Consider the following 23,744-nt stretch of genomic DNA (forward strand, 5'->3'; position numbering starts at 1 on the left):
GGGGGCACTCCCAGAACCAGTTGTAACTGGCTGGAACCTCCTCTCCCTACCACTGTAAAACACTGTAAGAACTGACTATAAGTACAGGGGAATTTTCCCCACAATTTGAACATTCTTGGAACTTGAAACTGGACACAAGACGCTGATGAATGGACTCACCAGGAAACCGCCATGGACTGCTGCTGTTGTGCTGACCTGTGACCTGCCTGGTCACTAGGAGGAACTGCCACCAACTGCACCCCTTGTGCTGGCCTGTAGCTGGATCCACCAGCCCTGTACCATCTCCTTGATATTGTTCCCAGGGGCAGGGTGCTGTGGCCCCTGACCCCTGCAACTAGCTTTTCTTTTGCCCAAAGAAATCACCGCCGCAGCCCAGGCTGCATTTGTCTTAGCGCTGTGAAAAGCGCTTGACAGAAATCACCGCCGCAGCCCAGGCTGCATTTGTCTTAGCGCTGTGAAAAGCGCTTGAAGGAGATCACCGCCGCAACCCGGGCGCCCTCTCCAGCGCTTTTGTTGTGGACAGAATCACCGCCGCGGCCCGGGCGCCGCATCGGGGACGGCCGCCAGGACCGCACTGTTCATTGTGCCCCCGGGGCACTTGCTGGAGTACAGAGAGGAGCGGGCCGCTCCTCTCGTGCCCCCGGGTGACGCGCGCTCTACGGAGCGCCCCCGGGGCACACGCCGGCACCAGCTTCCGAAGCTGCCTCCCTCGTGGACGAGGGACGGCAGGGGAGCGGTCTGTGCACCAGACCGGGTGCAGCTGCCGCAGGAAGCCGGCGAGGGACCTCAACGGAGGTCCCTGCTTCCCATACTTCCTTTTGGGGCAGCCGCACCGCGGACAAGGGCGGCTGCCCCCTGGCACGCAGGACACGGGGAGGAACGGGAGTTCCCTACTCCCCGGTCACTGCCCTAGGGGCGCGATCGCCCCCTCTACCCTTTAAGTGTATTGGGCGATCTGGGCCCCCCTCGGGAGGGCCGGTGGAGGCCCGGGGGGCCCCCCAGCGATCACGGGTCCCGGAAGGGGCCCGTCAAGAATTCAGAGAGGGTGCGTGCCGCCCCTCTCAGTCTGCCATGTTTAGGGAGGCCCCCGTTTTTGCGCAGAGGAGCGCCGGGGGCCCCATTGGTTGTTTTAGGCACTGGAGGTGCCTCCTCATCAAGACAGGTACTTTTTAAAGGGACCAGTATAACCATAATTGAAGTTCTTGCTACAGACTTTATTAATTGTGTTATATTGCCTGCCTGTCCTATGATACTTTTACATATATGTGCACATGTTCCTTTTATGGGCATGACTTGCTAATATGTTTGCTTAACTTACCATAGATTTTCTAATGTTCCTATTATGGGCGTTTTATGATATTCTTATGACAAGTGTGCTAATGTGATAACGTGTTTCCTGACTACTGCTTATGTTGCAGAATACTGAGTAACCTGTGTGTTATGTGTGACTACTGCTAGTTTGCAGAGTAACTAATGTGTAACGTTCTGACAACTGCTAAGGTAGCAGGATAGTACTGTTATGTGATGTTGGTCTAATAATTATGTTGTGTACAATACAGTGTATTTTCATATAATCTGGTGTTGTGTTTCCTTTGTGGTGGGGATATTGCGTCACATGTATGTGTGTGTTGTGCAAACGCTTTACGCATTGCCTCCGGGTTAAGCCTGACTGCTCGTGCCAAGCTACCAAGGGGGTGAGCAGGGGTTATCTTGGACGTGTAACTCCCTTGCCCTGACTAGAGTGGGTAAGTTCTGCCTGGCTGAGGTACATACCCTAGCCAACCAGAAACCCCATTTCTAACACACGTGCTGCTGTAATATCCAAGCACTCCAGGCCAGATTAATCATATTATGGTCACAAAGTTTTATTCACCCTTTTTAAGCTGCTTTCTTGATTTTTACAACAAATATTTTGTAATGGTGTTTTATGTTTGTATATGTTGGACTTTTTGCCTTACGCAGGGTCATCCCCAGTCTTTTTGCCTCCTTCCTCCTGGTTTTTCTGACCTCTCGCTGTTGGCTCTAGGACTCTGAGCACTTTATCACTTCTGACCAGTGCTAAAGTGCAGGTGCTCTCCCATCTAAAGCTGGTATGATTGGCTTATACCTAATTGGCATATTTAATTTACCTATAAGTCCCTTGTACAGTGGTATCTCTATACCCAGGGCCTGTAAATTAAATACTACTAGTGGGCCTGCAGCGCTGCTTGCGCCACCCACTGAAGTAGACTTTCAAAACCTGTCTCGGGCCTGCTAGCGCAGGGCCTGTGTGCGCAGTTTTCTGCCACAGGGACCTGGCATCTAAACTTACTTGCCAGGCCCAGAACGCCCCTTTTACTACAAGTAAGTCATCCCTAAGGTACGCCCTAGCTAGCCCTATGGGCAAGGTGCCATGTATGTAGAAAGGCAGGACATGTGCCATATTGCATGGCCTGTCCTGGTAGTGACAAACAGCCTAACTTGGTGTCTCACTGCTGTGAGTGCTGCCTTCTCATGGGATTGCATTAGAAATGCCCTTCCTTATGTGTAAGGGGTATTGTCTGATTTATGAGGGGTAGCGTAGGCGTGTTTGGTATGGTTGTGATGGTGATAATAAATGCTGCTTACTTGTGTGGGTGTATTTTTTATTACTATCACAGAAATGCCACTTCTAGAAAGGGCGCATTTATCTGTGCTTATGACTCTGGTGTTTTGCAGCTTGACTCCAATCCACGTCTGGACAGAGTGACAGTTGGGGCTTTGTGCATACTTTTCAGACAGCCTGTACACAGGGAGGGTGGAGGTGTCACAGAGGTGCATCTGAATATTGAATAGTCTTCCTGGGCTGAGAGAAGGGAGAGGCGGGGCACACCTACATTTGTAAAGGCTGTGCCCTGGCCTCACACAATAGGGTCGTTAACCCCCCACTGATGTTTGGAGCCTGTGCTGAAAGGAGAGAGGGGGCACTCCCAGAACCAGTTGTAACTGGTTGGAACCTCCTCTCCCTACCATTGTAAAACACTGTAAGAACTGACTATAAGTACGGGGGAATTTTCTCCACAATTTGAACACTCTTGGAAATTGAACCTGGACACAAGATGCTGCTGAATGGACTCACCAGGAAACCGCCTTGGACTGCTGCTGCTGTGCTAACCTGTGACCTGCCTGGTCACTAGGAGTAACTGCCATCATCTGCACCCCTTGTGCTGGCCTGTAGCTGGACCCACCAGCCTTGTGCTCCTTCCTGCTTCATTGTTCCCAGGGGCAGGGTGCCGTGGCCCCTGACCCCTGTAACTTTTCCCTGCATGAGGAGTGCTGCCTTGATATCCCCTTTGCGCTGAGAGAGCGCTCTTCTGTGCCCTCAGGCACTTCGAGGCACCTGTTTCATGCTGGAATCACCGCCGCAACCCGGGCTATGAGCATGGCCTTAGCGCTTTGAAAAGCTCTTCCTGGATGGCCCCCAGTAATCACGGTCCCTGGAGGGGCCCGTCAATGGTCTAGAGGAGGTGCGTGCCACCCTCTTCTCCTCAAAAGGATGTCAGAGGCCCCCATTTTGCGCATAGGAGCACTGGGGGACCCATTGTTCATCTTCTAGGCACTGGAGGTGCCTTCATCAAGCCAGGTACTGTTTAAAGGACCAATATAGTTGCAATCCAAAGTTCTTTCTACAGACTTTTGTTTGATTCATATATTACCTACCTGCGTTTGATGTTTTTACATATGTGTATGCAAATGTTCCTTTTATGGACATGCTTGCTAATATGTTTTTCTAACTTGCCATATGTTTTCTAATGTTCCTCCTATGGGCATTTTATGATATTCATATGACAAGTGCTGTGATGTAATAACGTGTTTTCCTGACTGCTTATGTTGCAGAATACTGAGTAACCTGTGTGTAATGTGTGACTACTGCTAGGTTGCAGACTAAATAATGTGTAACGTTCTGACAACTGCTAAGGTAGCAGGATAGTACTGATATGTGGTGTTTGGTCTGATAATTGCGTTGTGTACAATACAGTATATTTTCATATAATCTGGTGTTGTGTTTCCTTTGTGGTGGGGGTATTGCGTCACATGTGTTGTGTGTGTTGTGCAAACGCTTTACACATTGCCTACGGGTTAAGCCTGACTGCTCGTGCCAAGCTACCAAGGGGGTGAGCAGGGGTTATCTTGGACGTGTAACTCCCTTGCCCTGACTAGAGTGGGTGGGTTCTGCCTGGCTGAGGTGCATACCCTAGCCAACCAGAAACCCCATTTCTAACAGTATATATTTTGTATGCTCTTGTATGATTGTTTTTTATAATCGAATAAAGATTTTGATGCAGTCCAAAATCCCTTTTGGGGTATGAAAATTGGAAAGTTCTTCAAATACAGTATACAAAACATCGTCGCCACCTCATCAAAGGATCTTGTCTGTATGTATTTCTAACCATGCTTTTCTGGCATCAAAGAAAATCACATCACTGTCTCTGTAATTTATAATCTTAGCTATTACTGCCTCTACGATTTTTCCTCCTGTTTTACCCTAACAGTTTTCTTAACTAAGGCTGCATACACACGCATTCAGCTTATTAACGCTTATGCTCAAGTGGTCTCACCATTTGAAGTAAATCAGTCTCCGAGCATGCCTTACCTTCAATATGGGTACAGCATGGTGTTGAGTTGGGCCTACTGTACTTGAACACTCTTCTGTGCCTGCCTAGAAGCAGGGGTGATGCAACTACAGCTAAAATGACCACTTCAGATGTGTACAAACAGCCTATCCTTACCGCAGTAGTCTTACGAGACACTCTTCATTCTTCTGGAATATTAGGAACTTGACTACTGTGGTCACCTGACGCATAACGTTCTGCTGCAACCAGGTTCATCTGTTCTTATCTGCACCCTATAACCTGGCTATCTTCTTGCAGGCAGTTGTTACTTACGATCCCATTATCCATTGAATCCACGTTCAATGGTTCTCGTCAGTGCATGCAATCATGTCCTCCCCTTTAATTGCTGGATCAAATTGGGATTTGCCTAAACGTGAAACCCCAGATCACTGATGTGATCAAGGTAAACGTTTGGTAAGTAAGAATTTTCAGAGGTCCTGTTCTAACCAATAGCTGGTAATCTAAGCTTTCGTATTTTATATACTACTGAGCCACCGTGCACACAAACATTTCTCAGTATCTAATGGGCCAACTACCATTTCTGCAAAAATGGCTTCTTCACATTCCAGCATCTCAAGAACATTGTTCTAAATCTGGTCTCTGCAATAACATCCTGTGACCTTCGAAATTAAATGAAAACTAGCTATTAGGACTTATGATGATCTGCAGGAATTCAGACCTCAGTAGTATCACATTTAGGGGATAATTCAAAGCACTGATTTTTTCATAACAAACTTGTTAGAGTCTGTCAGTCCATATTAAAGGATGATATTTACCCTTTTGGGAACACAGACTTTCTAAAGTGTAACACCATATTTCAGGAACACCCTCACACCTGACGTCACATTCTGACAAATTACTCAATGGTCCTGGGTAGGTTGCAGGACTCGTTAAAAATGACCGGCTTTTGCTTTTTTAGTAGGAGACGCATTGTGACTCCCATGACTGGGGGGTCAGCACAGTAGGATCAATAATATGAAAATGAAATTAAAATTGTGATGTCCATGTTACAGGGAAATGTGAGTATAAGATGATGGAGCTCTCCATGGCCAGATTAGAAACCAAAATCAATCCTAGTAAAATATTCAAATCAACCCTACACAGAAGGAGGCCGTGGCCAAAATGGGGCTGTGGCGGTTTTGGTGGGTCAGAGCAGCCTATCCAGATCTGAAAGCAGCAGCCTGCCAGGGAAAGGCCAGAGTAGCATACAGCAGGAGTGCCTCCAAGAGAGTGGAGAGCATCGCCCCTCCACTGGACAGCAGGAAACATGAAAAATAAAATGGTAATAAAACAGATTTATTACCATTATATTTTTTGCGCTGGTAGTAGTTGAGTTTGAGAGTGGGTAAGAAGCAGGGAGGAATGGTGTGCACGTCGGTTTAAGGGGCACACGTCACTTTAGCCAGCTGTCTTGAGACGGCCAGCCTGGCATGCACACTTTAAACACTCCAACCTAAGCTGTCTTAGACTGCTGGGTGGAGAGCAAGCACAAATCCCTAGTGCTTTAAGGAGTGTCTCATCAACACACACCATCCAATCCCAGTGCCACTCTCATACTGCCTGAGATAGTAGCTGCTGGCTGGAGCTCTGGGAGCCTGTGCTGCTGAGATGAAGAGGAGCACGAAGCAGAAGGTAATTCAGTCTTTTTCTGTGTTTTCAAAACTTTGTTTAACTCACTGACAGGCACTGTGGACATCTCGCAGTGCCTTCAGTCTCAGCTCCAGAGCTCTCTATCATGGCTATTTCAAATGGAAGACGATTGAGAGCTTTGCCTTTTGAGCCTAAGGGCACTGTTAGTTTTTGTTAGTGCCTGTCAGTGGGTTACACATTCTCCGGTTGTCCCTCTCACCTGTTTTATTTGCCGGCTTGCCACCACTAGTAGCATAATGGTCATTCCGGCCCTGTAGCGTTCTCTTATTCACAAAGTGGGTCATATATTTCGTAAAATAACCTTGAGAATTAATCTTCAATAAACAAATTTAGAACTATTGCGTCAAGTAATCCTCTTCTCATCATCACCTATCAGAGAATAAGGCTAAACAGATTGTCTGTAAATTTATGGCTCATTACGGACCTCAAATGGCAAGAACAGCTGGAAAAGACGCTTGCTTCGTTATAAACACCGCACATTCTCAACAACGATGGTAATACAAGTGTGATTACATTTCTGGGAACACTTAGGCACACAAAATACACCTGTTGAGAAGTATGTCTTTTTGTTGCTAAAAATGCATTCCGAATTTTTTATTACACCTTCAACATTTGGTTTTCAAATGTAAAGTTTTTTTTTTTTTTGCATGAATAAGTATTAGTCAGTGAGATGCATTCCCTTATCAATGCAGCAAAGTTCTCACTATCAACAGGCTCCGTTAGGGGGATGTTGAAAGGCAAGACAGATGTGAGAGGGGAAAGAAAGGCAAACCTTTTGATAATGAAGGCTAAAATCACCCTGGCATAGCCTCACGTTAGGTGGCTTATGAGGCGTAGAAATGAAGCCACAGGCCCTACTGGGCACAAGCATTATGTGCCCTCCAAACCCATGGTTCTTTTGTAGATCACAGCCATGAATGTGGGGCAGTAACCTCCCCACCAAGGGTGTAGGTACATTGTTGTAAAGATTTTCTCGCACAAACTTCCCATCATTCTTGTGAATCATACGATTCCTACCAGTAGTTCGTGAAGTTTTCTGCAGGTGGATTTTCACATTCAAATCGTGATTCACACGCCTCTTTTAACAGGTTTTCGCATGAAAAAAATGAATAAGATCTATGCAGTTTCAAAGTTGTGAGGAAAATAGTTTTAAATTGAACAGAAAAGAAAATTGGAAATCCGTTTCAGCACCAACTAGCACTCACAAGGAATTATTTATGACCAGTTTGCATTGAAAAAGTATGCAGGAGTCTAAATGTAGGAAAAGCGAGACATTCCACTAACTATGGGTAGAGCAATAAGCAGGATCTACCTGAGTCTTTGCACTCCTGATACTCTGGGTCAACTGCACCTCTTACATCTTTAGCACCTGCTCACAAGGTATTAACATATAAATCAACCATTCTCAATTATTTATGTAATGTAGCCAACCCTCCACTTCTTTTATATTTCACCTCCAAAAGAGTTGCCTGCACCAAATTTAGTCAGAAGAAAAGTTAAGGAGACTCTGGAAACAGAAAAGTTAGCCAGTTGTTTGAGATCCTAGACATCAAGAACTATGAATGAGCAAACCCACAAAAGTCAACCATGTTGTCAGGTGTCAAAACATACTAATTGCATATCTGTTGAACCCCCCCAAATGCACACTCTTCTAATGACTTTGTATCCAGAGCATCAACATAGCTATGTAGAAATGCCTGTACCAATTAACCATATGTACCATACTACAAATAGCACAGTGTTGTCAAATCAAAACCGTCATCTTTGTCTCAATGTCTGCATGGTGCTCTGAAGTTCCCAAAAGTCAAAATACTGGTGCACTATGGAACTTTGAAACATACACACACAAATACACCCACCCACATATATATCACAGAAAGGAGGTTTAGACTGAGTTTACATAGAAAATTGATTTTTTGTTTTGCTAATAAATTAGTCGCATTTTGAAGAATCATAACAAACTTCTCCAAATAAAGACTCCTCCACCTCAGCTACTTTCTGGAAAATTTTGGAGTGATCTGTCACGTGGAAGCTGAAAAAATCAGGGGTCCCAAAACGTATTTTCTCCATGCAATTTTCCACAATGTTCCAACCAAAATAGTTTAACAGAATTACTCCTCATTTGGCAGAGAGCTACACATTTACCCAGAGAGCAGGGTGTTTTTGGGGATTTAGTGAAAAGAAAATTAACCTTCAAAATGTATTGCTATCTAGCAACTCAGTACTGCTGAGGGAGTACCGAACTACAATTTACTGAGGGGAAAAAACAGACAATTGAAGCACTCCCCATGTGTATGTGTGTGTTTGTATATATATGTATATGTGTGTGTGTGTGATCGCTAACTGATCCAGTTCGCACAAAACAGTGTTCTACACAGTAAAAACAATCAACAGCAGAAATTATGCAACAACAAAAAATTAACTACATCATTGTTGACGGAGTGCCAGAATTGGAATGTGCATGAAAAATGAGGTTCTATGTTTCCAAACAAGAGCCCACTGGAGGGTGAGCTACAAAATATTCAGGAAGCAACACAATTTTAGGAGAGATATCTTTTCCACTGGAAACATAAAGATAGTAATGACACAGAATCATTGCAAAGAAATTATGTCAATTGCCAACTCAAAGTAAAAATACTCTTCTTCAAGTCAACGTAAAACAAACATGCAGAAAAAAAACAAATAAATAAATAAACAGGATACACCCACAGGAAGAACACAAAATTACCAAGTGCTGTCACCAACTACAACATCCACAATGCATTGGTTTGCACCACAAGTGCATGTTGGATTCCAAATGAGTTAAGAACAAGGACATGCAGAAATAAAAGAAAATGTTGGAAACACGTCTGAGTGCATCAAGTCTGCTAAATGCATACATATGCCAAAACTCGAGGAGGGAACATGAACAAAGCAATTCAGGCATTCAAGTGGACGTGGTTACATATAAAAAGAAACACAAAATCGCAGGGAAAATGAAAAAGCATGCCTCCTTTTAAACCGTTAAAAACGTAAAAAACTTTAAGAACCCTTTGTTGCATATTCTAGCACATTTTTCACCTGCATGAATGCGCACGAGTCATGCAACCACCAGCCTTTACTATTCACATATGATTTAATGAACCCAGGAACCGGGAAAGAGTGGCAGAAAAAATACTAAAAAGTATTGTGCAACTTGTAGATATGAACCTGTGATCATAGTCCAGGGAGACCAACATGCAATGGGAGCATTTGTACACTGCTTGCCATCTCTGTGATATATATAAGAGTGATTGACTTGATATATATGTAGTTATAGCTAGGACCTAGTTTCCTTTGAATAAGCTTTGTTTGACTTGCCTATATCTTTGGCACCGTTTAACGAATCTTCATGAAATCTTTACAAAAGTGCTCTTTAGAATCTTGTGCCTGGAAAGTTTCAGGGTGAGCTGCCAAGAAGGGCCCAAGAAAAAGGGGAGGGCGTCAAAAACTGCATTTCCCATTTTAATTCCCATAAATATTTTAGACACACCTACAGCCCGAACTACTGGACGGAATTACACCAAATTTCGCAAGAAGATATCTCTAGTAGAAAGAGTGTTTTTTGTTATTTGGTGTAAATCATTCAGCATTTTTGTAGATATAAAATGAAATCCAAATTTGTATATATAGGGTTGCAACAAATCTGGGAATACCGCAGATCTTGTGCGGAGATCTGATTGGCTGCCAACATTTCAACCAGAATCTGCTGACAGCCATTTTGAGACTCTGCTTCAGCCGAGTCTAATAAAAAGAAAAGGGAGCAGGGTACTGTTGCCCCAACACTCAAGCCTTAATCAAGTGCTCCCCCCCAGAGCCCCTGCAGGGGTAAAAATAATTTTTATAAAAAATCACAGTGAAAAGAATGTATATTCACAAATTTCACTGTGAAAAAAATAAAAAGCAAACACAGTCAATTGTGATCCCCGGTAAACCAGGACCTGAGGGCACTGCAGGCAAAACAGGAAAGGGGCATGGAGCCCTCCTTCTAGAACTTATATATATATGCTAAAAATATGTGGGTGGCTGTGCGGCCCCCCCGCACCCCAAGGGCAACCACCTCCACGGGACATATTTAATATTAATAGAATGGTGGGGTTCGGTGGACCCCTCTGGGTCCCAGGAACCGCCATCTATGTGGGGTTAAGTATGCAAGGTCTGCATGGCCCCCTGCATCCCAGGGACCACCACATCCCTGTTGCACTTAACTATTACAAATGCAGGGGAGGTGCGCAGCCTACCCCTGCAGCCCCTAGGGCCACCACCTCCCCAGGACAATAAACATAATTATGGGGGAGTTTGTATGGCCCCCGCTGACCCAGTGACCACCACCTCCCAGGGCAGTAAACATAATGTATGCATGTATCCCCTGGCAGCCCTGGGGACTGCCACCTCTCTGGGGCAATTAAAATAATGTATGGGGTGGCACACCGCCCCCCTGTACCCTAGGGCTAAAAAAACTCAATGTAGGGGGTCCATCACAAACCCCCAGCCATGGGGACCACCACCTCCCAGGGGATACAAGGAAACAATGGACTGGGCCATGTGGCCACCCTCTTGGAGCCATAGATGGTCTGGGGCACTGCCACCTCCCAGGGTTGGCTCCTGCTACCTCCGAAGGTGCCCACCCTTGGGAAGTAGCTGTTTGCTTTTGCTTGGTAGGAGGTGACAGCTCTTGCCAAGCAAAAAGAAACATAACCCCACTTTCAAACAGCTCCCACTTGCTGAATGTGGAGTTTTCATCTCTTTCCCTGCGTGCAAATATACGTATAGGGAAAGAAATGAAAACATAGCTCTTGCAACCAGAGAGCTGCTATTTAAAGCAGCTCTTTGCTTGCGGGAGCAATGCCAGCTCCCACAGGACACGCAGGGGCTAGGAATGTAGGGGCCTAAAGGCTCCCCTTGTGGTCCTGTCACTTTGTCTCTCTCTCTCTCTCTCGCTCTTCTATCACATAATGGGGTGGAAGACAAAGAGAGGGAGACATCATGATTGCAATGATCTTGCCATACAAAGACATCAAAGCGTCACACTAGCAAGATGTTTGGATGGAAAGTTATATTTACATTTTGATGCACAGCAAAATAGAGTCACGTCTGGCCTACTTGTACCGCTACTGGCCGGTCGTTCAGTAGGTTGATGGTTCAAATCCTGGTACTGCATGGCAGTGTGCCTGTTTATTTACTTGTATGTTAAATATTCCTTGTGATGGAACATTTACATCCTTTTCCCCAGCACCATATTCAGCATGAATACCATAGAAATGTCTGGACATGGCATAGTAAGGAATCACCCGTGGCCTAGTGGTTAGGGTCTCAGACCCTCCCATAGAAGCTCGAGGGTTCCAGTCTAAGTGTGTCAGTTGTCATTTCTCTGTTTTAACTTCTTTTCAACTTTAAAAATGCAAGGTACATATAGAAAGGCCACTCTTTTGCAATAGAGTTTTGCCCTACACTATTGCCTAAGGCCAGGCACTGCGGCCAACCCCTGAGATGCACAGCCAAAGGTCATGCCCTGCTCTGGTTATATTAGATATATATATATATATATATATATATATATATATATATATATATATATATATATATATAAACAAAAATAGAAATTCACTGAAAAAAACAAAGGCTATAGAGACCTTATAGATAAGTTGACGTTTTACCCGTACAAAACCATAGAAATGCAGTAGTTATAGTTAAACTTATAGTTATCCTTATCTAAAAAACTATAACTCATGCTGGAAAGTATCGTTAGGCAACAAGTGATAGTTTCTCATGCACTCTGTGTTCTGGCTTTCTTTAACAACACAAACTGAACCAATCACTTATGTTCCCAACGTGTTTCAAACTTTTATTAGTCCTTGTTTATACGATTTCAATTGCTCGTCCTGCTCATTAGTAATCTTCGTACTGCCCCTAGTGGGCCTCAATAAGCTTTGATAAGATGTGCTAATTAAGTCATCATGCCAGCAAGAGAAGAGAAACATCCCTCTGCTTGACCCTTCCCTTATAAAATACAGAATGCCCTAATTATCCAGGGACTATGGAGGCAAAATATAATTGCTAGTGCCATTACCTCGATAGTATAAATGCTGATTCGGCCATTGTGTAATATCCCTAATGATACCAGACCTATTCCGAGCTGGCCACTAGTTTCCTATTCTCCAAACCTTAATGTCTTGTACAAAAAGTTCCTTGTCAATGTTCAACCCATAAGGTGTCTTACTTCGAAGTTGGATAATGTATCTGCTCTCTAATTGTTGCAATTGTAAGGTCCTGTCCCCACTACATTCATTTTTATTGACCTGATCCAGGCCAAAGAACTTGGTGCTTCTCCAATCCATAGAATGGTGTCTATTATGATGTTTTGCAACAGCTTAACTTTGATCCTGATGTTCTATCGCTCTTGCATGTTCCAGTATTCTTTTTTCAAAGGGCAAATTGTGCTGCCTATATATTGAAAGCCACATTCACATTCAATTAAATAAACAACATATTAACTGTTACATGTCATTCTTTGTAAAAATGCATATTTCTCTCCCCTTGTAGTCTTCGAAGGTTTTCACATTTCTAGTTATTTGACAGCCCTTGCAATTGTTACATGTATAGAAACCCATTTTTTCCTTATTCAGCCAATTTTATGTTGGCTGTGAGGTACAATGACTTTTAACTCTCATATCTTTTATAGACTGTGATTTTCTGTATGTTATTTGGGGTCTTGCACCCACTATCTGCTCAATGTCTTCATCACTTCTCAATATAATCCAGTATCTTTTGAAGATATTATCAATTGCTTTACTAACAACTAGATATTTCAAGTTTGGTATCAAACTGACTGTCATAATAAATGCAAAAAATTGCCATGGTTGAATTTAATATAACTTGTTCGGGGAAAGAGTTTTAGAACTCTACATGAACGTTGCCAACTTCAGCTTTGTAGTGCCCTTCTCTGATTGGCCAGCCTCTGGCTGCCTGGCCAGTTTGCCTTGATGAGGTGTGAAGTAGCCTGGGCTAAAGACAGAGAATGTGCCTGGGGGGGGTAAATCTGCCTCAGCGGATGGTGAAACAGGGTGGGGGAGAGCAGCCAAACTGGTCTTCAAAGGAGGGAAGGACATTTGGAGCAGCTCAGGACCTCTCTAATTTCCAGCAAATCCAAACAACCAGGTGCCCCTGGATTAGATTATGAGAGGGCAGGAGAGGGGTGTGTTAGGGAATTTTAGCCAACCAGTGGGCAGACTCAGCCAGACTTCACCTCCAAAATTCAGATTCTGCTATTTTGAATTTTTAAGGATTGATTTTTGCCACACTTCCCAAGAAGTGGTCATCGAAGAGGGTGGTGGCCTGCCTGTGATTGGACAGTTACCCCCCGGCTTTCTACCGCAGGAGCACGAATAAATATGACAGTGCTGCATGATTTGTAATGAATGTTGCTCCCTGGGATTGATTGTTGCCATGCTTCCCAGGAAGTGGTCATCCAAGAGGGTGGTGGACTACCTGTGATTGGACAGCTGCCTCGCTCAAGGAGCAACTCAGAGCTTCTGGATCATTGGGGTGAGCTGCGGACTCCTTAAGGCCCTTCAAAGTCCTTCTGGAAGAAGATACAGAAGTTTGGAGAAGTTTTGGAAAAAAGCTCCATAAAGGGACTGACCCGCTTTGGTGAGTCAAGCCCGCTTACCTCAGCCGCAACCTGTCCTGACTTGCAGGTTTGTCCCGCTAAAAGCTCTGGAGCCACAGACTTCCAGGATTTCACTAGGGGCCCTGGAAAGGTGATCTGTCGACTTTGCATCGAAATTGGCATGTTGTGGAGCGTCATAAGGAAAAGCTCCAAAAAAGTGTAAAAAGTTGACTGGGACTTTCCACGCAGTGTGCAGAGGAGGGCTCCAGGGATGTTGGATCAAGATTCAGCTATGGCCGGATGAAGGTTTCTGCTCTGAAGAATCGTCTAAGTCTGAAGGTAGAATTCTTCACCGAGGTCTCCTGCAGCGCATATCTGAAAAGGGCTCCAAAGAAGGTTGGATCGGATTGGTGACTTTGTCCTGCTGAAGAAAATCTTCAAGAAAATGACTAAGTCTGAAGGTAAACGTTTGACTGAGGCCTCAAGCTTGCTGTAGCTGAGCAGGGCTCCATTGCTGTCGGCCGCAAACTTTGACTTTGCCCTGGTCTAGTGCTGCCAGATGACCAGATCACTTTTAAGCTTCTAAGCACTAGAAAATATTAATTCTCAAAAGTTCATATCTCTAATCAATCAATCAGTTTTTATAGAGTGCAACTACTCTCCCGTGAGGGTCTCAAGGCACTAGTGCTGGGTCTGGTTCTCATTCGAAGGGCCATGTCTTGAGGCTCTTCCTTAAGATGGTGAGTGATGGGTTTTGTCTGAGGTGCATGTGTAGGTTGCTCCAGCTCTTGGCTGCACGGTAGGTGAAAGATCTTCCTCCGGCTGTGGTTTTCCATATACGTCGAATGGTGGCTAGTGCCTGTTCAGCGGATCAGAGGGGTCTCGTGGAGTTATGGAAAGAGATGCAATGATTCAGGTACGCTGGTCCGATGTTGTGAAGAACCTTGAGGTGTGAGTGAGTAGTTTGAAGTTGATTCGTTTCTCCACCGGGAGCCACTGGAGGAGTCTCAGGTGTTAGGAGATGTGTTCATGGTGGGGGAGGTTCAGGATGAGTCTGGTGCCGGCATTTTAAATGAGTTGTAGTTTCCTGATATTCTTTGTCATGGTGCTGGCGTAGAGTTTGTTGATGTAGTCGAGCTTCCTTGTGACTAGGGCATGGGTGACTATCTTGTGGCAGTCCTCTGGGATCCATTTGAAGCTTTTGCAGAGTTGGAGGAGGGTGTGCCAGCAGGGAGAGGTGACCGTATTTACCTGTCCGGTCATTGTTAGGGAGGAGTCGAGGATAATTTCCAGGTTGCGGGCGTGGTCAGTCTGCGTAGGTGGAACGCTGAATGATGTGGGCCAGCAGGCATCATCCCAGGCTGGAGTGGAGTTTCCGAAGATCATGAGCACAGTCTTGTCTGAGTTGATCTTGAGGCAGCTCTCCCTCATCCAGGGAGCAACTGCTTTCATTCTGGTGTGAAAGTTCCTTTTGGCTTTTTCTTTGTCTTCAGTGAGGGATATGATGAGTTGTGTGTCAATGGCGTATGACACAATGTTCATTCTGTGGCCTCTGACGATGGCTGCAAGCGATGGCTGCCATGTAGATGTTGAAGAGCTTTGGGCCCAGGGAGGATCCCTGAGGGGCTCCGCAGCTGACTTCTGTTGGTTTGAATGTGAAGGGTGGGAGCCTGACTCTCTGTGTCCATCCAGTAGGAAGGAGTGAATCCATTTTTTCTGCTGATTCCTACTTCATGGAGTCTGGTTCATAAGGTGCTGTGGGAGACCATGTTGAAGGCTCCTGAGAGAGCAAGGAGTATGAGTCCTGCGGTGTGGCTTTGGTTGAGGAGTCTGTGGATGTCATCGGTGGCTGCAAGAAGAGCTGTCTCTTTGCTGTGGTTGATGCAGAAGTCAGACTGAGAGGTATCCAGAGAGTTGTTGTCTTCAATGAATTGTCACAGCTGCAAGTTTATGGCCTTTTACAGGACTTTGGCCGGGTAGGGTATTAGCGAAATGGGCCGGATACTCTTTAGCTCTGATGGGTCATCTGTGGGTCTCTTCAGGAGAGGGCAGATTTTGGCGTGTTTCCAATCAAAAGGGCAGGTGGCTGTTTTGATAGAGCAGTTCAGTTTCCAGCAGAGTTCGGGGCAATGGATGCACTGGCTCTGTTGTAGATGTGGTGAGGACAGGGGTCTGCGTGTGCTCCAGAGTGAATGCTGTTCATGATGATTTCAGTCTCTTCTGTGGTGAGAGTGGACCAGCTGTGGACAGTTTGGGTTGGTTCTGGGGGGCTGGGTCAGTCGTAGATTCTGATGCTGGGCAAGTTCTGCTGACAGAAGCTGTCATAGATGTCCTTTATCTTGAAGTGGAAGAAGGTGGCCAGTTTGTTACACAGGCCTTGCGATGGGGGATGTTGGTGACTTCCGATGGAGGATTGGTGAATTGGTTGATGTTAGGACTCGCACTCACACACGGACGCTTCTTGCCTTCACAAGATAAATCAGCTTGTATGAAAAAAGATGAAACATGTCATGAATGTGTTGCCAGCACAGCACTTCCCTGTAACTTGTAGGGAAAATGATCTTTCGTTTGAATCCCGAATATTACATTCCATGTTTGTTTATATTGATAAAAGAAAGTGTTGTCCCATTTGTGAACTGTGTGCCAACCTGTTAGAAATGGGGTCTTTGGTTGGCAGTCAGGTTACCCCCTGTCCAAGCAAGGATCCTCACGCTAGTCAGGGTAAAAGAGAATCACCCTTAGCTAACCCCTGCTTACCCACTCGGTACATTGGCACGAGCAGTAGGCTTAACTTCAGAGTGCTAGGTGTAATGTATTTGTAGCAACACACACAGTAACTTAATGAAAACACTACAAGATGACACAACACAGGTTTAGAAAAATAGAAAATATTTATCTAAACAAAACAAGACCAAAACAACAAAAATCCACAATACACAAGTCATCAATTAAAAAGCAAAAAGAGTCTTCATGTAGTTTTAAACACACACTAACACTGTTAGCGTGAAAATGTACCTGGGGTGGATCAAAAATAACCCCGCATGGGCAAGTGTGTGTCAAAAAGGGCTTGCGATGCGTTGATTTCACTCACGAGTGAGACCTTGCGTCATTTTTCCTTTCGTTGGGTCGGCTGCGTTGTGTTTTCTCTCAGCAGGAGAGCGATGCATCGATCCGGTCAGCACTCTCGGGTCCGGGCAGGCCTTGCGTTGTTTTTACATGCCCAGTGGTATTTGCGGCGGAAATCCAGCCACATGATGATCCGAAAACCACGCAGCGCAAATTGCTATCTCAACAGCCTCCATCAGCGATGCTGCGCTTCGTTTCTCCAGCTCCGTGTGCCAATTCTTCGGTCGCGTTGCAGGCGAGTGTCGATTTTTCAGCCACAGATCGGAGTCGCATTGATCTTTTCCCCGCATGGCGTTCTGTGCGTGGATTTCTTCCTCTCAGACTGCCAGCTTCTCCTTTCAGGGTCCCAGGAACTGGATGGGCACCCCAGGGTAGAGTAGGATCCTCTCCAGAGACTCCAGGTGCTGGCAGAGATAAGTCTTTGCTGTCCCTGAGACTTCAAACAACAGGAGGCAAGCTCTAAATCAAGCCCTTGGAGATCTTCACAAGATGGAAGGCACACAAAGTCCAGTTTTTGCCCTCTTACTCTGGCAGAAGCAGTAACTGCAGGATAGCTCCACAAATCACAGTCACTTGTAGGGAAGCTCTTCTTCCTCAGCTCTTCTCCAGGCAGAGGATCCTCTTAGTTTCCAGAAGTGTTCTAAAGTCTGTGGTTTTGGGTGCCCTTCTTACACCCAATTTCTCATTTGAAGTAGGCCTACTTCAAAGCAAAGTCTCTCTTGAATGTGAAATCCTGCTTTGCCCAGGCCAGGCCCAGACACTCACCAGTGGGTTGGAGACTGCATTGTGTGAGGGCAGGCACAGCCCTTTCAGGTGTGAGAGACCACTCCTCCCCTCCCTCCTAGCACAGATGGCTCATCAGGAAATGCATGCTACACCGCAGCACCCCTTGTGTCACTGTCTAGTGTGACGTGCAACCAGCCCAACTGTCAAACTGACCCAGACAGGGAATCCACAAACAGGCAGAGTCACAGAAATGGTATAAGCAAGAAAATGCTTACTTTCTAAAAGTGGCATTTTCAAACACACAATCTCAAAATCAACTTTACTAAAAGATGTATTTTTAAATTGTGAGCTCAGAGACCCCAAACTCCACATGTCCATCCGCTCCCCAAGGGAATCTACACTTTAATCAGATTGAAAGGTAGCCCCCATGTTAACCTATGAGAGGGACAGGCCTTGCAAAAGTGAAAAACAGATTTAGGAATATTTCACTGTCAGGACATATAAAACACATTACTGTGGCGGTCATTCCAACTGCGGAGGGCGGCGGTAGCTGCCCGCCTGGCGGGAACCGCCGAATGACCGCTTTCCCGAATTCTGGCTTTCCCGCTGGGCCGGCGGGCGACCGCCAAAAGGCCGCCCGCCAGCCCAGCGGGAAAGACCCAGCAACAATGAAGCCGGCTCCGAATGGAGCCGGCGGAGTTGCTGGGGTGCGACGGGTGCAGTGGCACCCGTCGCGATTTTCAGTGTCTGCAAAGCAGACACTGAAAATCATTATGGGGCCCTGTTAGGGGGCCCCTGCACTGCCCATGCCAGTGGCATGGGCAGTGCAGGGGCCACCAGGGGCCCCACGACACCCGTTCCCGCCATCCTGTTCCTGGCGGTAAAAACCACCAGGAACGGGATGGCGGGAAGGGGGTCGGAATCCCCATGGCGGCACTGCAAGCAGCGCCGCCATGGAGGATTCCCTGGGCCAGGGGAAAACCGGCGGGAAACCGCTGGTTCCCCTTTTCTGACCGCGGCTTTACCGCCGCGGTCAGAATGGCCCAGGAAGCACCGCCAGCCTGTTGGCGGTGCTTCCGCGGTCGTTGGCCCTGGCGGTCGGTGACTGCCAGGGTCAGAATGACCCCCTGTATTTCCTACCTTAAACATACACTGCACCTTGCCCTTGGGGCTACCTAGGGCCTACCTTAGGGGTGCCTTACATGTAAGAAAAGGGATGGTTTGGGCCTGGCAAGTGGGTACACTTGCCAAGTCAAATTTACAGTTAAAAACTGCACACACAGACACTGCAGTGGCAGGTCTGAGGCATGATTACAGGGCTACTTATGCGGGTGGCACAACCAGTGCTGCAGGCCCACCAGTAGCATTTGATTTACAGGCCCTGGGCACTTCTAGTGCACTGTACTAGGGACTTATTAGTAAATCAAATATGCCAATCATGGATAAACCAATTAACCATACAATTTACACAGAGAGCATATGCCCTTTAGCACTGATTAGCAGTGGTAACGTGCTCAGAGTTCAGAAGCCAACAGAAACAGGTCAGAAAAAATAGGAGGCAGGAGACAAAAAGATTGGGGATGACCCTGCAAAAGGGCAAAATCCAACACAAGCGGTTTATGGAGACTTCGAATTCCTTCATATGAATCATCAGAAGTGTTTGATGACTCATCACCAGCATGTGTCTGAGGACTCATCACCAGCACACCAGTCTATAAATAGAACTGCCAAGGTGTTTCCTGTGCTTGGCTTCGAGTCTTCCTTTGCTTGCAGGTGTTCCCGGTTCAGCTGGAGTTCCATGATTCTTTCAGGAGTCGTCTTTTCAGTGTGAGGCTTCATTAGAGCTTCCCTCTCTGGAGCAGATTACTTTCGCAGCGCCTGGAGAATTTACGAGCAGTATTCCATCTTCCTCAAATAATCTAAACATTACAGGAGAAGTCGGTTCAGGAGTAATTCCCCTCTCATCTCCCTGTTTTCAGCCTTCTTGAGGTTAGTCACCGTTTGGCCCATTATGAAAGACATTTGTCAATGCTGAGAAACCTGTGATACAAGACTATTTTCCAAAGACAGCTTGAGAAATATTTTTAAAAGCAGCATTAAAATTAAGTGTTGTAAACTCCTGAAAGCATCACTTGATATCTATGCAAACTAATACATTTATTCTGATTGTTTTTGGAGCAAGTCTATTGTGTGAAAACAAATACCAAAAGACAAATGCACAAGTTTGATTTTATAACTTTTATTGTTGTGAGTTACAAAAATCGAGTGCTAATAATTATTGTGACTGCTGAAATACTCGGTGATTGCCCAATTGAATTATAATAATTATTGTTAATTTGCTGAAAGACTGTGATATTTGTAATTCTTTTGTTTTTGATTTGTTTTTGGTCTTAGAATTCCTGCACCAAGCCCTCAAGCAACTTTCTTAGAACAGTAGTGACGTTTGTTTCTCTTCCCTTCCCAAATCCCTGTTCCCTAGCCCTTTCCCCGGAGACTATTCGCTTGTTCCCTGTTTATTTCAGATACGAGAGAATAGTGTTTAGGGCTGAGGTTTTTATTCTCTTCGTTCCTGCGGAACCTGGAATTCAGGTGAGTGGACATGGTCTTGTCAGTTGATTACCATGAGCTCTCTTGTGTTGTGCGGGGAGGTGTTGATGCGTTCCTGGAGTGTGGCTTTTTTGCATTCTCAATGCATCGGTGATGGGTGGCAGTGGTGGCTCTGAAGGAGGTGAGGTCCTCACTGGTTTTGATTTTTTCACCATTTCTTCTCTAGGCACCTGCAAGTGAGCTTGGATTGTTGGAGTTCGGTGGTGAACCAACTGGCTCTTTTTGGGACGTGCTTGACCAAAAATGATCAGAGGGGGGCTATCAGTTGGCGCATTAGGTGATCCAGACCTTGAGGTTGCTTGATGCAGTTTTGGCATCGTTGATGGGGGTGAGGGTGATTTGGCAAGGGTTGTGGTGAATTACTCACCTGTAATTTCGCTCCATTTCCTGTGGGGGGCTCTGGGGACATGGAGGCTGCTGTTGGGTGTGGTGGCAGCGAAGTGTAGGCAGTGATGGTCTGTCCAGTCCGGGATGGAGATATTCTTGATTGTAATCCAATTGCTTGAGGTGAAAATGGGGTCTAGTGTGTGTCCTTTGGCTTGCGTGGGTGCAGTGATTAGTTGATGGAGTCCGAGAGTGGTGTGATTGTTGAGTAGGGAAATGGTGTTTTGGTTGTATCAGTCCTCGAGGTGGAAATTCAAGTTGCAGAGGAGGAGGTAGTCAGTGGATGCCAGGGCGTGGGTGGTGGCTGATGTCTACAATGACATTGATGAAGGCTGGGCGGATGCTGGGTGGTCTGTAGAGCAGGGTGCCATGGAGGGTAGAGTTGTAAGTGGTGTGGATCAGGAAGTGTAGGTGTTCCATTGTGGTGCAGTGTTCTTCTGTGCTGACTGTGATGTGAGGTGAGGACTTGTGTGCGATGGCCAGTCCTCTGCCTGAACGGGAGGGCCGGTCTTTCCTTAGGATGATGTATCCATCTGAGCTTGCGATGGCGATGTCTTGTGCAGAGCTATGGTTGGTTCAGGTCTTGGTTAGGAATGCGATGCCCGGATGGGTGGAGTCAATCAGGTCAAAAGGTTCTGGGGTTTGCTTATGGAGGGAGCATCTATTTAGAAGGAGGCAGTTGATGAGGTTGGGGGGTGTCAGTGATTTCAGGTTTGTTGTGTTACAGTTGTTTGTTGTGGCTGAACCTGAGGTTGCAGTTCTGGCAAGAAAAAGGTCTGTGGGTGTCGCAGGCACTGAGACGTCCAGTGTTAAGGTGGTGGAGGGTCTTGGCATTGTAATAGAGGCTGGCCAGGGAATGGCTTGTTGGAGATTCAGGGTTCGTGTTGCTCGGTGCGGTCCGGGCACGGACGGGCACAGATGGGTTTGCCTTTGGTGCATCAGTGGAGTGCCGCGCTGCAGCCACATTAAGAAGGCGGGAAAAGGGATTTGCTGGGGAGAGGGGGAGGGGCTGCAGTGGCAGCAGCATTGTGGGAGGGACTAGGTCAAGGAGGAGACAGAAAGAGAAGAGAAACAATAGAAAAAGAAAGAACAAAGTATAAAAGCAGGAGTAAAGGAGAGACAGAGAGAGATACTTACTTGTAGATAGCCACTACGCCACCAGGGATGAGGCACAGGCAGGAGCCTGTGGGTGGAGGAGGGTCTCCAACTGAGAATGAGGCAGGCTCTCAGTTTGTCCCCAAGGTAAGGAAGAGGCAGCAGCAGTCAGAGGAGCTGGGGAGGGCAAAAGACGCTGAGGTTCCCCTTATCTGATTTTGATTATTTTGGTGTCATTTTAAAAAATGTAAATATAATCAATTTTTATAAATTGGCGTTGGATTTTTATTGTGTTTTACTTATTTACTGTTTTGTGATTTTTAAATGCTTTACACACCTACTAAATTAAGCCTTGATGCTCATTGCCATGCTACCAAGGGGTGAGATGGGTTTAATTTATTGAAACCTAATTAGACCTAGTGGGGTTAGTGGCCTATTGCTAAGTGTAGGTACTTACCTGCCCTTGCCAATAATCCAATTTCCAACATGTGTATATATATATATATATGTGTATATATATTTCCATCATATTCAATTCTAGCAAAAGAGTGCAGATTAGTGTAACCCTGTCAGAAGGGTCCAAATAAATGTTCAAGTTATGGTTCAAACATCCTTTTCAACAAAGCTCTTCTTCAGGATACCTCTCTGTACTTCAAAATGTTCAAAGACAATCCTGTAAGAAGTAATGGAAATAGTTACTCGAAATCCGATATCGAAGTAGTTGAGTCTTGGCTGCATCCATGGATGTCAAATCACCAAAATGCCAGGGGTAGCGGAAGTGACATCCCACTCCAATTCATCTTTACTTTCACTCACACACATTGTTTACACAGACACATTCACTCATGCATACACTCTCTTTTACATAAGCACACTCTCACCCGCAAGCATGCACACAACATACACTTAAAATTGTTTTGTACTTACCTCAGCTACCAAGGAGGCTCAGGTTCCATCTAACTCTACTCCATTTTTAATTACACTAATAGTAAATAATATGTTTTTCACTATTAGAGTAATAAAAAACCGATTGAAAACAAGGAAGTGGAGCCCCAAGCAACGTCCTTAAGGACGAGCTGCCCCTGTGTTCCTGACACTGATTTTGCCACTTCTGAGGCCAGGGACAGGGGGCGCAAGGGGCAAGCTGGGAGTCCTAAATGACATCCATGGCTGCACCAATATTTCAACGCATTGTCCAGCTAAGAACACTGTGAACCATAGATAATGTAGACCACCTATTTCACCATCAATATCTATTAATCGATAAACTTAAACTATATGTATAAATAGCTTTTTTGTATCTAGGTTTCTAGTATACTGACGTTTTCAGTAATACTGGCAAGGCTGCGACTCTTAAGAGGGAAGTAACTTTGCTTTCCCTATTACTCCGGGTGCACGCCGCTTACAGCAAAACCAGGAGCAAAGCTATTTGAATATAGTAGAGGCAGATGCGTGACGTTTTCATAGAAAAGCTAAACTAACCATTCCCATTCAGAGTGCAAATGGGAGAATGAAGACCAAAAATACCAGCATTATACCATAACATACCAGATCCTACTTAGGTGATATTTTTCTGTTCGACATAATAGGCTATAGATGCACGTTTTTAAAACCACTGTGTTTAAGACGTAAGGTATCGACAATTGCCGACGATTTAGAATCAAAGCATAATGCAGAACTTGCTATGAACTACCAACATTTTTTAATACTTAAAAAAAAATGTAAAATCAGCTAAATATCTATCTGCATGTCTCTCAGTAATGAGTAATTAACACATAAATACAGTTCAAATTGCATAGTTCAGTAATACGATGATGTATAAATTGAATAATGTATAAAGTTTAGTAATATCACAAATTAAATTTAGTTTAGGTCTCGAATCGTGCAAAACATTGCAG

General features: G+C 45.4%; 1 protein-coding gene across 1 annotated transcript in view; it reads right to left on the bottom strand.

The window, feature by feature from the left end:
* GIPC2 (GIPC PDZ domain containing family member 2) overlaps positions 1–23,744 on the bottom strand; it is a 611,603-nt gene that overhangs the window by 51,710 nt on the left and 536,149 nt on the right. The window lies entirely within an intron of this gene.

This window comes from Pleurodeles waltl, chromosome 4_2 (genome assembly GCF_031143425.1).
Source record: "Pleurodeles waltl isolate 20211129_DDA chromosome 4_2, aPleWal1.hap1.20221129, whole genome shotgun sequence".
Lineage (NCBI taxonomy): Eukaryota > Metazoa > Chordata > Amphibia > Caudata > Salamandridae > Pleurodeles > Pleurodeles waltl.